General features: G+C 44.7%; 1 protein-coding gene across 11 annotated transcripts in view; it reads right to left on the bottom strand.

Moving 5' to 3' along the window:
- The window catches only part of LOC110538892 (homeobox protein cut-like 1), a 256,649-nt gene that overhangs the window by 194,809 nt on the left and 45,248 nt on the right, over positions 1–16,592 (bottom strand). The gene's annotated exons all lie outside the window — the stretch shown is intronic.

Raw genomic sequence — 16,592 nt, 5'->3', positions numbered from 1 at the left:
TGGATAGAAAAATGTGTTTATGCAACAAATGTTAGTGCATCGATTCGCAGAAAAATGTTTCAAACTATTTAAAAAAATATATATATATTTTAATATTTGTAGCTACTTTCTAAGTAAATACCTACAGTCAACTTGTGCAATACGTTAGGAGATAAGATTGTGTTCTTCATTTCACCTGTCACATAATTTGACATTATGAAGCTGACCGGTAGTATCCAGGCATGTGGTGTTTGTCACGAGACTTTAGCCTTGTGAGTCGCTCACTGTTGTGCAGCACACACCAGGTGATCTAGTTATAGTATGGAATTCACAACTAAATGTTTGCCAGCTAGATATCTTATAAAACTATTAAGTTAACTGTCTAAAATATGCTAAATGCTCTGTAGTTGTGCATTTGGTTTGCTAATTTAATAGCTAGTTAGCTTTCTAGCTAAGAGGGGCTCTTGATATTTGTTTTATGCGTGCAGCAATCTATGTAGAATTTTTTAGTTACTTGTATAAATTTGAGCTGGGATTCCTGTCCTGCAAATACATTAGGTCAGAGACAGTATAAACATTTTCACAATGCTCTCCTTAGCATTTAGTTAGCATTCTCTATGGGATTTACATTTACTTGTTAACATTGATCACACCTTCGGATTACAAAGGCTCAGTTGGGTTTGAAAAAAGCGGTCCTTGTGTTCAGTGCCGGTATTACCGAATATCTTGGTACGGCACAAGGTCGGTATTAAGGTATGATAATCTGGATACCGCCCAAGCCCATTTTAAACTAAAACTATATCGTTCCTGTATTGTATCGGAGCCATGTCTCTAGATATATATCAAAATGTCTTGAAAGGGAAAGATGCACATCACTACTTCCCAGTCTGGCTCGGTATGTGTGTGTGGCTTTTATCTTGTATGACCTCTGTATAATGGCGTTTGGAACACGCCACGCTGCCAGGACTGAAACAACCCTTCTGTTCAGGTGCACTCATTGTGCGACAACACCATCAATGACTACCAGTCTGCAACCACCTCTGTGCCTCACACACACACACTGCAGTCTGGGAATGTAATGTAGTACTGCACAGCGCTAAGCAAAACCAAAACGTTACAGAAGGTTAATGAGGTGCAACTAATTTCCAGAATTACAGTTATGAAATTCTATTCTATTTTGAGGCAATGACTTGGCGGAAATGACTTGGCACTGGTGTATCGCTTTATTTAAAACTCCTTATCGGTTAATTCCCAGGTCCTGATAATCTAATGTTCTTTAACTACGTGGACAGACATTCTATTCTTTTCTCAGTCCATGTTCACAGATATGAGTCAGAGATTGCAAAGCTGTATGAGTATGTGTGTGTACTGTATAGGATTGAGGGTGCATAGTGCAGTTGAGTTTTGTTAATACTTTAGCATATTCACTGTATATTGCCAGCTTTACTAATAAGACAGCCCGTGCGGTCTAGAGCATTGGGCTATTATCAAAACACATGGAGGAGTGAGTAAGCGGGAGGGAGGGAGGGAGGGAGGGAGGGAGGGAGGGAGGGAGGGAGGGAGGGAGGGAGGGAGGGAGGGAGGGAGGGAGGGAGGGAGGGAGGGAGGGAGGGAGGAAGGGAGGGAGGGAGGGAGGGAGGGAGGGAGGGAGGGAGGGAGGGAGGGAGGGAGGGAGGAAGGGAGGAAGGGAGGGAGGGAGGGAGGGAGGGAGGGAGTAGTTGTGTAAAAGGGAGTAGTAGTGTAAAAGGGAGCTGTCTAGCCCTGGGTAACACTTCAAAGGAGCTTTAGACAAATAGCAAACACGAGTGTCTGCTCTTTCCTGGCTGCTCCAACAGCTGCTGTTAACATTAAGAGGTCTAACCTATTTGCAATGAAGTGAGTCCTTTATCAAAGCCTTTTGTTTTGTTTTCGCTAATGCCACCAGTTAAAACAGACCTTGCTTTGTTGCCACGCTAGGCTAATCATACTCGTTGACCTAGCCTCAAAAGCTAGGCTGTAGTTTACACATGATCCCGGAAGTCTTGGAACAAGGAGGTCCGATTAAAATCCATCAACAATACGCATTTGGCAAGGCTGGTATGAACTTCACCTTGACATGTTGGTGTGTATGTATGCGTCTCGGTGTAGAAGATAACTCAACCTTCAGTTCTAATCTATTGACTTGAAGCAGCAGGTAAAGAATTCTAAAGCACTCCTAATGGTCAGGTCAGAGTGAAGTGTGCATTGAGTCGAATAAACTGGAGGCCATAGATTGGCAGTTCAGTTCAACCTACATGGAGAAGGGGGGAAATCACATTAACATTGTTTTCTAAAAAAACAGCCCAGTGTTCAGACAGCGCCCCGGTGACAGATTTGTGACGGATGTTTTAATAGACCGTGAATCATACATCAGCAGACTGGGGGGAGACGGCTGGCTGGGAGGGGGAGACTGACAGTATACTGTAGACAGGGACGTACTGAAACACACTTTCCCACAAGGAAGGAACACATGGTCTTCATAATACACAGTCCTTCTTGGGACCATCCTTAACGACAACTTTAAAGTAATTTTTATTGACTCCATAACTCTGCAAAATAAATGAACTCATATTTATGTATTCTTATCTGGGGGTTTTATTGTTTTTAACAGTGGTGTGATCTAGGAGTGCGTGTTAATGGAATTTCCCTACCAGGATGACTTCACTTAGCCAAGCATGCCTACAATGGCATCATTGTGCCTGTACAGAGCTCACCTTGGCTCCAACCTTCCTCTTGTCTGATTGACTGCCAGAGCAACCAATCAAAACCAACCAATTCGGTGGAGGTGGACCCAGGAGAGCATGATGCTCAAATAAGAGAAGGGGATGAGAAGACAGTAGTACCAGCCATACCTCATAACCAAGAGGACTGCTCTTTAAAAAACTGCAGTGGTCATTGAAATGTCATTGGCCTCATTCGTAACAACTCACACAGAGTACATTCTGAGCACAGTCTCTCAGAATGAATGCTGGTTCTCAGAGGGAGTTGACCACCTCCGGGCAAAAACTGAACCACCCTATCCAATTAAGCGACACAAAGGCCATTATCATACATTTGTACGCATGTAGCGTTACGATAAAAACAATAAGGTGGTTGTTGACCGATGAAAACACTAATTTCACTCTGGGGTAAGAGTACAGAGGTTTATGGCACTGCATTCCGCCTGTTAGTAACTCATAATGATGGTGTGGACTACAGTCATAAAACCAAATTTATTGAGAATGGGAATGCATCAGCTGACCCCTATATGGGCCTATAGATTGGCCAATATAAAACTCCTATCTGAAAACCCTATGAAGTGCGTCTGGGTCATGAAACTAAGAAGACTCATGCATTGTGTGATTAACTGGATACGTGAAGTAAAAGCAACAAAGAGAACGAGCGATGACTCGTGGCATTTATGGTACTTCAACCCTTCAGAGGAAAACAGTCATTTGAAGCAACGGACACATGGGTTTGACTGATCTCAAACTTCCACGTAACATCAAGTACCAATGCTTTCCATTTTGCATCAGACCATAGCTGCGTTCGAATACCCCTACGAACATACTGTATACTACATACTTAACGAGTACATACTAATAGTTCACTTCAGTATATTGTAAACGAACGGTATCCTTTCAGTTGCGCAAACTAGCGCTTAACCGGTCTACTTAAAGTTGATGCTGTTGCTATGCAACCTCTTGCTAGCTTGTTAGCATAACAAATTACTAGCTAGACTTTGGGTGTGTTCGTCAATTCAATCTGAAGTGCCAGAGGGCGCTCTAGGCGTATGTCAATTCAGGGCATTGTCAGATTGTCCATTTGTAAATTCAGAGCGTGTCGCTCTCTGAGCGTTCAGAGCGCACACTGGACGCTCTGGCCGAGGAGTAGAGTTGATCCGAGCGTTCTGACCTCACAACGGCAGTCAAGCACCCAAGCTAACTGGCTAGTGTTGTCTAGCTTGCTAGCTACTTCCAGACACAAATGAGAGAACATTTTACTCGCCCTAGGAAATCTGGTTAGGTAGGTTTCATGTCATCCAGAGCATGTGGTGACTAACTGTGCTGCTGGCAACAATTTAAAGACGCTTTTTTTGCCAACGTTTACTGACACCGGCCACATTCAACGGGTGTTGAGCGTTCGTAAATTCATCAGTTATTCTGAGCTCTGCCTCTGGCAATCAGACGAGAGTGCTCAGAAATTGGAGTAGATATTCAGAGTGAATTTACAAACGGAGCCGAACGACTATATCACTTAGCTAAGCTATGAATAACATGAATTGTCAAGTCAATAAATGTTGCGTAGTTAGTTAGATAGCATAAAGTAAATATACTGGCAAATTTGATGTACTACTAGCCAACTAACTTTACAGTAGGTAGCTAACATAACGGCGGTACATACTGCTGATATGCTATGCGGTTCGTAAGGAGAGCGTAGCTAAGAAATTGTCAGCCAACATAACATGTAATGTAACTTATTTGAAAAGTCAGTACTTTATTACATTACTCATTTCCATAACATTTGACATAATTAGTTAAAGCAACTAATTTGTATTCGCTCTCGGACTTCGGCTGCATATTTTCCGCCATTTTCTTCAAATCTGAAAACATTGTGAAGCCACTCTCATTTTCTAAAGAATTGCATTATGGTCCCTAAAAGCACAGAAATAGTTTCCATTGCTTGTACACTTCGTATTTTGGCGAATGTAGTACGACATCCGGGAACTTTTGTCATACTAACTATATCCACACTATGACTAATAAGCATACTACATACTCAATGTATATCACAAATAGTATGTTTAGTGCGGTGAGTATGAGTATTCGAACACAGCTCAGGTTTTTAGCTAACGGGCACAGCCTACGCCACTGTGATTTAGGCTAGTCCCCATTCAACTTGACCAGTTCGCAAATTTCCAGCATGTTGCTTGAGCAACCAAACATTGTTAGATCTCTCAATCGAAGATCTATAAAATCAGGCCTAAGGTTAAGACGTTCCCTCCACTTCCAACTGAGCAAATCAGGAACCACTGTCACGGTTTTCTTTATGTGAAGGAGAGTCGGACCAAAATGTGGCGTGTCGATTGCGATCCATGTTTATTTAAACAGAAGCAACACGAATCTAAATACAAACACTACCAAAACAATAAACGTAGCGAAAACCGAAACAGCCTAATACTTGTGTAAACTAACTCCAAACAAGGACGTCAGGACACTAAGGACAATCACCCACAAACACACAGTGAAACCCAGACTACCTAAATATGGTTCCCAATAAGAGACAATGACTAACACCTGCCTCTGATTGAGAACCATATCAGGCCAGACATAGAAATAGACAAACAAGACATCCAACATAGAATGCCCACCCAACTCACGTCCTAACCAACACTAAAACAAGGAAAACACACACGAACGATGGTCAGAACGTGACAACCACAAACTTGACAGCAGCCTTACACCCCCCCGTCCCTGTTGCTACAGAAGCCCCAACCAGGTTGTGTGAAAGGTTTGATTGACTAGTCTGAGGGGCCGGTGCTGCCTGCTGTTGAGTGGGGCGTGTTGTAACATCAACCTTACGTGAGGCTTGTTTACATGTGAGCATTATGTATTGGCTATAATCAGTCTTTAATCACAAGCTTTATGGAGGGCTCTTCAGTAGTGAAGGATTTGATTACGAGAACGAACCGGGAGAGAGAGAAGTAGGAAGGGGAGTGAAGTAGGAAGGGGAGTGGAGTGGAGGAGGGGGGAGAAAAGTCTCTTTAGGACAGAAGCTTGATTAGTGTGAATTAAACACAGTGCTGCTGTGCAGATTGTAGCGCTCTGCTAGGGTCTATGGGCGGATCAATCCTGGAGGGTTCTCTACGATATCAAATGCGCTCCAGCCCTGTAATGACTGGGGACTGATTTGCACGCTCTCCGACAAGACTCCCAATCTCTTCACCCTCTGATTTATTATGCAACAAGAGGGCTGTTTCTCTTGAAAAGGTCCCCACTCAGCTTGACGAAGAGACTTAGTGAGCTGAGCTCCACAGCAGAGCAGTGGATTTGGCCCAGCCAGCTAGGTTTGAGATCTGCAACTGATGTTTAGGCTGCTTCTAATAGCACAAATACCAGAACTTTGAAACGTCGGGGACAGAGTGAGTGTGGGCATAATAAAGTTGTCCAAGTTCTCTGAATTAAGATGCATCGACTTGACCATGGTTGCATGGAGGAGAAGGCCAATGACAGACAGGCTCTTGGGGGTGAGGGGAGTGGTTGAGGGAGTGTGTTTGGCTGACTGGACACTAAAGGGTTAACAGGGAGCTAGGAGACTAAGGAGGGAAAAAACCCTCCATGTTTTAACATCTCCCTAAATTACAATGCAGAGATAAGCCAATGCTGCTAAAAGACAGGATGTGGTGGGGGGAGGAAGGGAGCAGGGGGCAGATGTTCTTAGCTCATCTATATTTACAATTGGGTGTAATGGCGTGCATACACACAGACATAGGACACACACACATGCACACTGGTAGAGGGAGCTGGTGGTAGCTGGTTGCCTCCACCCACATCGATATCGACATTCCTCAAATACTTTCCAAGCTTTACAGCGACTAATTAGAGAAATTATACAGCTTGCTAAGAGGAGAGTTAAACTAGACCTCTTTGAGAGAGGGGGGAGTTCAGTTTTACTCACAGCCAGGCTAACATTCGCAGAGTCCTTGGGGTAAAGTTGGAGAAACAAATAAGCACCAAGCAAGCAGCAAGCACACAGTGTTCTTCTAAGTAAGACAAATATTCACTCCGGGTAAATGTTTGATTGCATACATCATGTCTGCCTCCGAACGGAGATGAGTGCAGATTTCAAACGGCATAAGACAGCACACTGGAACAAAGCAAGCAGAAAGAAAAACAATTGCCTGTCCTTCATTTCCTCTCAGTGGGAATAGGCTGGGCAATAGGAGGAATATAAAATACGTACATCACACCGGAGTGCCACATACACAACCCAGGCCAGACTGCTCAGCGCACTCCACCGCTCCACCAAGACAAACAACTCACTGTCACACCGAGCCCCGCAGTGCTGTGTACGCTCCCAACGCCTATGACAAGATCCCACAAGCTCTCACCATCTTTCCATCTATTACCCTGCAACGGGAATGAGGCCCTTCGCAGTGCTGACAGAGACAGACAACACTGTTTTCAATTGAGAGATAGAAAATAATACTGTGTGTGATGTCATTGTTAGGAGACGGATTCCCTGCTTAATAAAGCACCTTTAATCACGGAGACCATGCTTTTCTATGATACCCACAGTCACAGTACTAGAGTCTCGAACTAGGGCTGATGTGACAGCTCGCTCCGCGATCCAGTGTTGCTGGTGTCTCTTTGCTGAAATGTACATATTGTCGCTGTCTCATAAAAACCTAATTTCCCAAACAGAAATTTTCCAAAGAAATACTAAAAAATAAATCCCATCAACAAACACACAATTATTAAACTTCAGAAGCTATTTTAAATACATGTTTTTGGTCCTAGAGTCATGAAATGTACAGAGTCCATTGAGGGGGTTATAGCTTTCAATAAATGTACAAAAGTATAAATTGGTAGAAAAGTAGTTAATGTTTTCATCAGACAGCAACAATATATTTTTTGACTAGTGTGTTGGGTTTAAAGTCCCATCACTCGTCAGTAGGTGTTTTTCTTGGAGCATGTGATCGTGGCTAGACAGCCTTAAATTCCTGTCAGGAAGCTAACTGAAGCCGATTACAAAATCAATAGCAAAACAATGGAGGAGCCGGGCCTTGTGCAGGGAAGAGGAACCCTTCAGACGGAGCCTGTGAAATACAGACTCTCATAACCTGCCCCTATAAATCTGAGACAGAGGAAACTAAAGAGGGGAGAAGGAAGAAACAGGGGGGAAACTCTGGCAGTACAGCAGGATGGTTATACTGAGTTCATGTAGTCTTATAGTAACTTATACTGAGGTGGTTGTGTTTACTTCCACAGGCTTATCTAAATTCAGCATTAAAGATTATCGTAAAAAGCTTGCATCTGCGTGGAAGGTCGATCTTGGCAGCAGGTAGCCTACCGGTCAAATCCGCTAGGCTACCCCGAGCCAGAAAGGTGGAAAAACCTGCCACTCAGCCCTTGAGCAAGGCAGTTAACCCCCAACAACAACTGCTCCCAGGGCACCGTGGATGTCGAATAACGCAGCCCCCTGCACCTCTCTGATTCAGAGGGGTTTGGTTAAATGCGTAAGACCTATTTCGGTTAAATGAATTCATTTGTGCAACTGACTAGGTATCTCCCTTTCCCTTCAGCCACAATTTGAATGCAAGCTCGGCATGCAATGATCTTTCTGTCAATCTTGTCTTGCTTCTGATCTTGCCACCATAGTTTTTGTTTAACGGCAAAGGAAATTCCTTGGATGTAATTTGATCTAGTTGTAGTTACTGTATGCAAAATACAGTTGAAAATGTTTTAATACTGGTGTTTGACTGTAAACAGTGTTTGCCCCTAATCATTTTCCTTGGGAGTGTTCGCTGGTGGCTATAAGGTCTGGTTTCCCTCCATAAGGGTAATTGGCCAACAGAAAAACGAAGGTATTCTCACTACGCATGATGACAAAGTTACACAGTACCACTATAAGACCACGCCTCCACATTATGAAATAAAAGTGACTGAAACAAAAGTCACCTGCCAGTAGTAACATTTATTAGCAGCCTAATTTATTCTGGCTCAGGGGAAGTCAGGGCCTAACATTCTGGCTACAAGTCTGGACCAAGGTCTCCACAAAAGCCTTGATTCAGAGCGAGGTACAGTACACGAGCGAACAAGTGCTACATTATATGGAGGAATATTCCGATGGTATCTCACTCACAGGCTCTGCTGCTCAGCCCCTTCAATGCATTAGCATTTTAACACGGGGTGGGGAGGAATGTGTTTACTCTGATGGCTGGGGCTATGCGCTGCATTAATTATGATGCAGAATTATAATTGAATATTAGCAAAGCCACGGCACACAATGAATGAACAGAGGAGGGGAGCTCTGGGCAGGCTTGTTTATGCTGGGGCAGAGGAGACAACAAGCGGGTGATTGTTGCCAGGCGCAGACGAGAAGCAGACGGGATGTAGCGGGTTGGCTGTGACCTGGATTGTGATGTGTGTGCCGTAGTAGTGGCGGTCGGGGTGCTGGTTGGCAGAGGCTGTGCTGTGCCCTCGCCCTCCTTTAACCTTGGCACAGCACCCTCAGAGTCCCAGCCTCCGCTTTCTCACAGTTGTGTACTGTAAACAAGAGTTGCACTGGCAAACAAGCTGACATACGAAAAAAATATTGCGTCGGAAACTATCACTGTTTCAGTAGTGAAATGTGGGTGGGATAAGTCTTAAAAGTAGGAGAGGCGGTGGTTTGGAGACCTGAATGAGCGTTCGGTCGGCGTTATCTTTTCTGGAGACGGCGCTTCCTGCTCGGCTGCTCTGAGAGGCGAGACGAGCGTGCTGTGGTCTGCGGTCGGAGTCAGGTTTCCTTTTCCGCGTCACACCAGGGCCTGTGAAACGCAGCCTTTGTTTGGATTTGTGTTGGTTCTAACAAAGCACAATGCGTAGACCCCATCATCACGCACTCCACTGTAAGGCCTGTGTGGACTTATTAGAGTTTCTCATCTGGCACTGGGAGAGTAATGGGACACATTAGAGGAACAGGAAAGTGCAGCATGACTAGCCTCTCTACATCTAAGCTAAGGTGTAGATTCAAAGGTAGGCTATGCTGAGACAATCCCTGAGATCATCTCCTTTCACCAAACTGAGAATATAGAGCTACATTATGGAAATTACCACATAAGCTTTCACACTAGTGCATGTGTATGCATGATGTGGTATATAATAATCATGGCACAAACTCTTCACCTCTGAGGATCGGTCTGCCTTGAGTTTATAAGAAACAAACTTATCGTCTAGACAGGCCAGCTGCTCACGAGTTGTTTTATTTATCGATACAGCTCAGTATTTTTAGTAAACTGCAGGAATCTGCCTAGGATGTTTTGGTTTGGGCTCCCTGAGTCAATGTTAGTACCTTCCTGAATGAATCCTTGTTTTATGATTATGACGGGCCTCTCTTTTCCCTGAGGCGAAACTCTCAGAGTGAGGCAGACATCTCCCAAGAACACTGCCAGGCAGGGGAGAGACACTAAGGGAGATAGCCAATTCAGTGGAGTGAAGAATGGAGCTACTACAAGAGGCACCAGGCTAGCACTGAAATAGAGGGTCAATTACAGTAGCGGGATTGGCCTTCCAAACGTTTGATTTGAATTTAATTCGACATTGAGAGGATAGGGAGGGAGGTCTGGACAACAAAGGGGCCCTACGAGGATTTAACGTAACTTACCGGGGGATGGGCTGGTAGGGATACTGAGAACCGGAGATATGATCTGGGAGTAGCAAACTGTTTCAGGGATGATAAGAGCTCGACGTTCTACATGAGCAACAAGAGAATGGAGACAGGACTATTGGAGTATAATACAACAACAAATGGTTCCACTAAGCTCATCTGAATGTTCTGCTATTGAACTCCAGTCAAAAGAGATACATTAAAAAGCACATGGAGAGAAAGAAACATGAGATTCTAAAAAGCACTGAAGCAGTCAAAATAATTGCATACAGATAAGGCCTAGGGAGGAAATAGACGGGGAAAAACGCCAAGGGGTCAAGTCATTCCGAGGTCAACGGAACTGCACGGACCGCTCAACCAGTCACGGTCAAGGTCAAGTTCATGTTCATCTCACCCTGCCTTAGACTAAGGGAATACAAATTGGAGGATTAAAAAGGCGAAACAAAATGGAAAATGCATTAGCTACCGACTGGGGCTTCTCTTCTCACGACATCCATTTTGAGTGAGAAAAAAAAGTGAAAACATCCATTTGCAGGGCTGGAGACGAGCGACGAGTGCTCAGCTGGCCAATTAGCGCAGTGGATGCGGGGACTGGTTCAGATTAGTGGGCTTAAACCCCTCTCTCTACTCCGTCCACCAGAAGTTGAAGTGTTATTACGACTGACTGGTTGAGATGAGCCCTTATCGCTTGTGGAGCTCCCTGAGAGCCCGAGGAGCTGGGCCGCTGCACTAAGACATGTGAATTAGGGGCCAGGACCAGCACCATCAGATAATACCTGACAAAGGAGGGGGGGGGGGGTAACCACAAATGCCCTCCCTCCCACTACCAACACCACTAGCTTCCCCTCTACCTTTCAAACCCCCACCCTCAGCTCCCCTTCCTGCAGGGACCTGTCAAGCCCTGACTGAACACCTCTCCCCCTGTTCTTCCCTTATCTGTAGAGCAGCCTCTTTCCACAGTCGCCTGCCGTTGCGATTCATAACCCAGAGATGGGAGGACAAGGGGCGAGAGAGAGAGAGCGCTAGAGAGGGAGAGAGGAGGATGGGAGTAGATACTCCAGTATTCAATGATGAAAGAACACCGTTAGTGCAGAACATTTTAGGAGTGGCCATACCTGCTTCTGTACCAACGGTCAAACACAGAATAGCAATCTGTACCCCCACCATCACCCACAGGCGACTCAACACACCCAGTGCTGGGCAGGATACTTCAGAGCTGCTCATTTCACAAATAATAAGGTTCCTTGAGGTATCCAATCTCATGTACAAACCGGTTTGTCAAGCTACTTCCACCTTCAATTCGTAGTATCATCCCAACACAGACCAGGGGGGGTTGAGAAGCACCTGATAATCCCAAACCTTTGACAGGTGGCAAGGGAGGATGTGTACAAAACAAGGAATCGTCCAGAAACAGCCATCCTCCACTGAGCTATATATTATTACACACCACTTGTATCCTACAGCAACCCAAAGTCAAGGGGGCCGCCAGGCCAAGGATACAGCTCCATTTAATTAGCAAGGCATCAGTTTACCGGATATAGCATATAGGGAAGGGACGAACCACCCAAGACATCCTACACAACCACTTCTTAGTTAAACATTATGAATAACTGGGACAGCTAATCATTCACTTAACAGGGATTAGATGCGACAGCGTGACATTTTCACATTTCAGTTTGGGCAGCCCTTTTAAAAGGCTATACAATCGAGTTCCAACCACTATCAACCGTGCAATTCCAAGCGTGCACTCAACCAAATCTAAACCCAACAGTGCAGGTGTTATTCCTGATTTGTTTGGGTTGTCTGTTGTGTGTTTGTTTCCCTGGGATTGGGTTCGGTAACGGGGGCTGCTGTGTTGCATGTCAGGAGTGGAGAGCGGTCTAGCAGTAGCAAATGGATTGGGACGTGCCTTGGCGGCTTGAGCAGATAGGGTGGATTGGGGAACTGTTAGCTACGGTGCACATCTCCAGTCGCCACGGAAATGGGATCCAACAGGTAATCAATCAGCCAATGCGCTGCCTCCTCTTGGCCCTTTTACAGGCAAGGGTGGGGGCGGGACAGACGTGTGCTCTGGAATTCATCTGGGGGATCGAGAGGACAGGAGGCTGTAGCTGTAGCTGTAGGTATAGCTGTATGTATGCAAGCACAAATGATCACGATACTTAGGTGCCGATACGATATGTATTGCAATTCGATACTGCAATTTTATTGAGATTTGATGTTCCAAACATATTGCTCACTATATGTCTGCTGCAGACAGACAAGAAAGAGCATGAGAAAATGAGTTTTGATCAGTCAGAAAAAAGAAGAAAGAAAAGTGCATGTTGGCACACTTTTAAAAGATGGAGAACAAGCTATTGAATGAAACATATAGTTGTTTTAACCAAGGTACAGGTGACTAGCACTAGCTAACTCAACCTACAGTAGATTACTTTACAAAATCGATACTTTGAGTCAAATATAGTCCAAAAATAATATTGCGAAGTAACCATCTATTTTTCCCACATCACTAGCTATTAACACTAGTTTTTCTATCCTGAACTTTCTCTAGCAGCACAACACCTGTATAGCACGCTACAACCCACATCACAGAAATGACTCACACAGACTAATGGATTTTCACATTTCTTTTATCTTTCATTCGCAGTGTCATGGAAAGAAAACAGTTTGTGTGTCTGTATGTGTGTGTAACACTACATATCTGTCTCTGGGCCTTTCTCTGCCCCCTCTAAACCCCTGAATAGGGCCTTTTTTCCTAGAACCAGGCTTCCAATCCACTTGTCAGCAAATCTCCAGCCCTCCCTGAAATTACCTAAATCGCTAATCATAATACTCTGGGACGTTAATTTACCACCATCACATTCTCAACCAAAGGCCAAATTCACACTAAAAAAAAAGGGAAAGTACAGACGAGGACAAAAAAAAAACAACATGTCAGCAAAACGCATTCCCGATCCTATGTGGAAAACGTTGGCCCGCATGCTGATTCCGGCCTTATGTGCGCGCTTCAAATTTTAGACCCACAAACCTCCATCTGTACACACAGTCATTCTGCACATTCATCTGATTTGGCCATATTTTGTGTTTGGAATTCTCTCTCCCCCAGTGCAGATTAGTGAAGTCCCCTTAAACATGCTGAGGTGAGTTTCTACACTTCCAAACGGTTAGAATCCAACAGCCAGACCTGTTTGAGAGCGTGAAAAAAAGGCAAACATAAGGTGCCCCATTGAAATATGGAACAAAGTGCAGGTTGTCTGTCAGATGCTTTCCAAAGTTCTACACATAAAAAGAGTGAAAGAAAATGAAGGGAAAAACTCAAGCTTGTCAAGGAAATCTATAGGGACAGTTTTTGATTCAATGTGGACCTACAACACTAAAGCATTTATTATATAATGTTAAATAGAGATGCATGTTCCAAGATGCACATCTTAATTCACAGCCTGAAATGAGCACCAGGAGCCTAATTTGAAATATGAAAAGGGGGATACCTAGTCAGTTGAATGTATTAAACTGAAATGTGTCTTCCGCATTTAACCCAACCCCTCTGATTCAGAGAGGTGCAGGGGGCTGCCATAATCGACATCCACGTCTTCGGCGCCCGAGGAACAGTTTACTGCCTTGCTCAGGGGCAGAACGACCGATTTTTACCTTGTCAGCTCGGGGATTCGATCCAGCAACCTGGGCTCCCGAGTGGCTCAGCGGTCTAAGACACTGCATCTCAATGCAGGAGGCATCACTGCAGTACCTGGTTCGCACCCGGTTCAAGTTAAATAAAGGTTAATGGCAGTTATGTATATACTGTTTTAGTTTTTTTCATTTAACTGTAAGATGTAAATAGTGTATTTTATTGCTCCTGGATGGAGGCTGTTGCCATATTGATAACCAAAAGATACCTGTATTACTGGCCCAACGCTCCTACACTCCAGCGGGAGATCTTTTGTTTTGTGCATTTAGCGGTGGATATAGAGTGGAAAAGAGAGAGGACCACAGGAACACCTCAACTTTCAGTTTAATAATGCATGAAATGCACTGGAGCCTCCAGACTGCGCTAGCACACGCGCTTTAACTATTTATCATTGAACAGAATGCTAGTGCGGCCATTTTAACCAAACCTATTCCCCCTCGACCCAGCCCTTTTCATTTGGGTTAGTTAATTATTCAAATGTCATGCCAATCTTTGGAGAAATAACTGACTAACTAAAACTCTCACCCCCCCAGTCCTCCTTTCTCCACGGGATACATTTTTGGAGCATCTGCCGATGCAATGTTGGGTCACCTGCCAGACTGACGGTGCCCTCGTGGGCTTGGGAGAAGAGGTTTTAGAACAGTAGGCCTAAATAAGCAGCCAGATGGATGTGCATTGTTTCAAAAGGGTGCAAAGTGAAGCTAGATGGCAACGAGCACCATGTTGGCAGAGTGGAGCTGTGGGAAAGAAGACAGGACAGAGAAGAAGGGAGCTCTATTGTAGCCCAGTTACACCTCTCAAGTCTCACTCTGGATAGATCTAGGATCGGCTTAAGAGGTAAAACTGACTTAAGATCAGCAATTAAGAACAACTCAAATTGTGCTACTGAACTACAGTTCTATGGCAACACAGTGCAGGGGATGCAGTGCAGTCAAACCTATTATGTAGTGGGACCTTCGAGGTAGAACCTCTTAGCGGTTCTGACTACTGAGAGAGAACAGCTGGGGAACATGCCGGTCAGCAGGCCTCACTCCATTCCACTGGGCCAGAGGGAACGGGGGGGGAGAAACACTGAAACATGGGGTTTATTTTCAAAAATGTGTATTCCCCTTAACATTCGAGTCTGCCGTTTCACCAGCCGTCGGTCTTAATAAAGGCAGACGCGGCCCAGCCAGTAGAATAGGAAGGGAGGGAGAGCGGTGAAGAGGGGGGTTTCCCCTTGGAAGGTCTCCAGTGAAAACTGGTTGGAACATGGGAAACATGGTGTTAGACCAGAGAAGAAAGAACTCGTCTGGCTTGCGGTTTCCCCGGAGCGTGTTCCGTTGTGACAGTGCTCTCGCTGCCCGTTCCAGGGGCTCCCCTTTCACTACAATGCCTCCCAGGGCATCGCGCCACTGCCAAATCCACACGCACATATACACATCCAACAAACACACACACACACACACGCTGGCTCCAACCTCTCATCCACAGCCTACTCTGCCACAATGGCAGTCAGATTACTCAGCAAAAACACACGCTTGCTCCCATCAAACCTATTTCCTGTGGCTGTTGGTAGCGATTGGCTGAACCTTCAAAGAACCCCATAGTGGGCGGAACTGGCAGATCACATGCTTCGAGTGGAATAGGAATGTAAACTAACAGCTTTACTGTGAAGGCACTGTGAATCGACAAGACGGAAATAGACAGCCTGGTCTGAGACTAAACATAACATAGTAAACATAAATCTGGAACACTCAAATTATTATGTTAAATTACATTTGGTATGGTTACATAAGACAGTTTAAAAGGTAGATGGGTAGGCACATAACCCAAAGGTTGCAAGTTCGAATCTCATCACGGACAACTTACTACTTTTTTAGCAACTTCTCAACAACTTACTACTTTTTAGCTACTTAGCATGTTAGCTAACCCATCCCCTAACCTTAACCCTTTAACCTGGACATCCACAAATTAATACATACCTTACAAAACGTAATATATCATACTAAATGAGAGTCTTAGATTTACATACAGAATAATATGAATTGCTCTTGAGACCAGGTTGAAATAGAACGCCTTATGTACAGCTTGTCTCGATCCCATCTCTCACTCAATAACAGAGTTTCTTGATTTTAAACTGAACCAGATACAGCCCCTATTACAGAGGCAGGTCGGATACCGTAGAAGTCATTGCTAGGTGAATCACATCCACGGTAGTAGAGTACAGCGTAGAGGCTTTAGCTCTTCATATGGGGTCTCTGTGAGAGGGCAATATAAATCCTAGTGTGGGGAAGAACATGCCTTTATAACAACTAGGGAGAAAAGCCTAAAGCCTGAGGTTGCCTTTGGTGCTGCCCTGTATGTATTACAACCCTCACCTCGTAACCACTGGTTTTATATTAAATGATCCAGGGCAGTGAAGGACGGAGCAATTACAGGCCTCTGGCTGGACTCCTCAACACTGGGTTAGAGTCTTCATGATGCCAGTGAAATAGGACTACTAGGCAGTTGAATGAGGCTGGTGGGAAGAGGGTTTCTTTGAGGGGATGCAAGGTAGCAGTGGGCTGGGCAGAATACA

This window comes from Oncorhynchus mykiss, chromosome 12, assembly GCF_057628025.1.
Source record: "Oncorhynchus mykiss isolate SJ-2025 chromosome 12, ASM5762802v1, whole genome shotgun sequence".
Taxonomy (NCBI): domain Eukaryota; kingdom Metazoa; phylum Chordata; class Actinopteri; order Salmoniformes; family Salmonidae; genus Oncorhynchus; species Oncorhynchus mykiss.
This window is presented reverse-complemented; position numbering and strand designations above follow the sequence as displayed.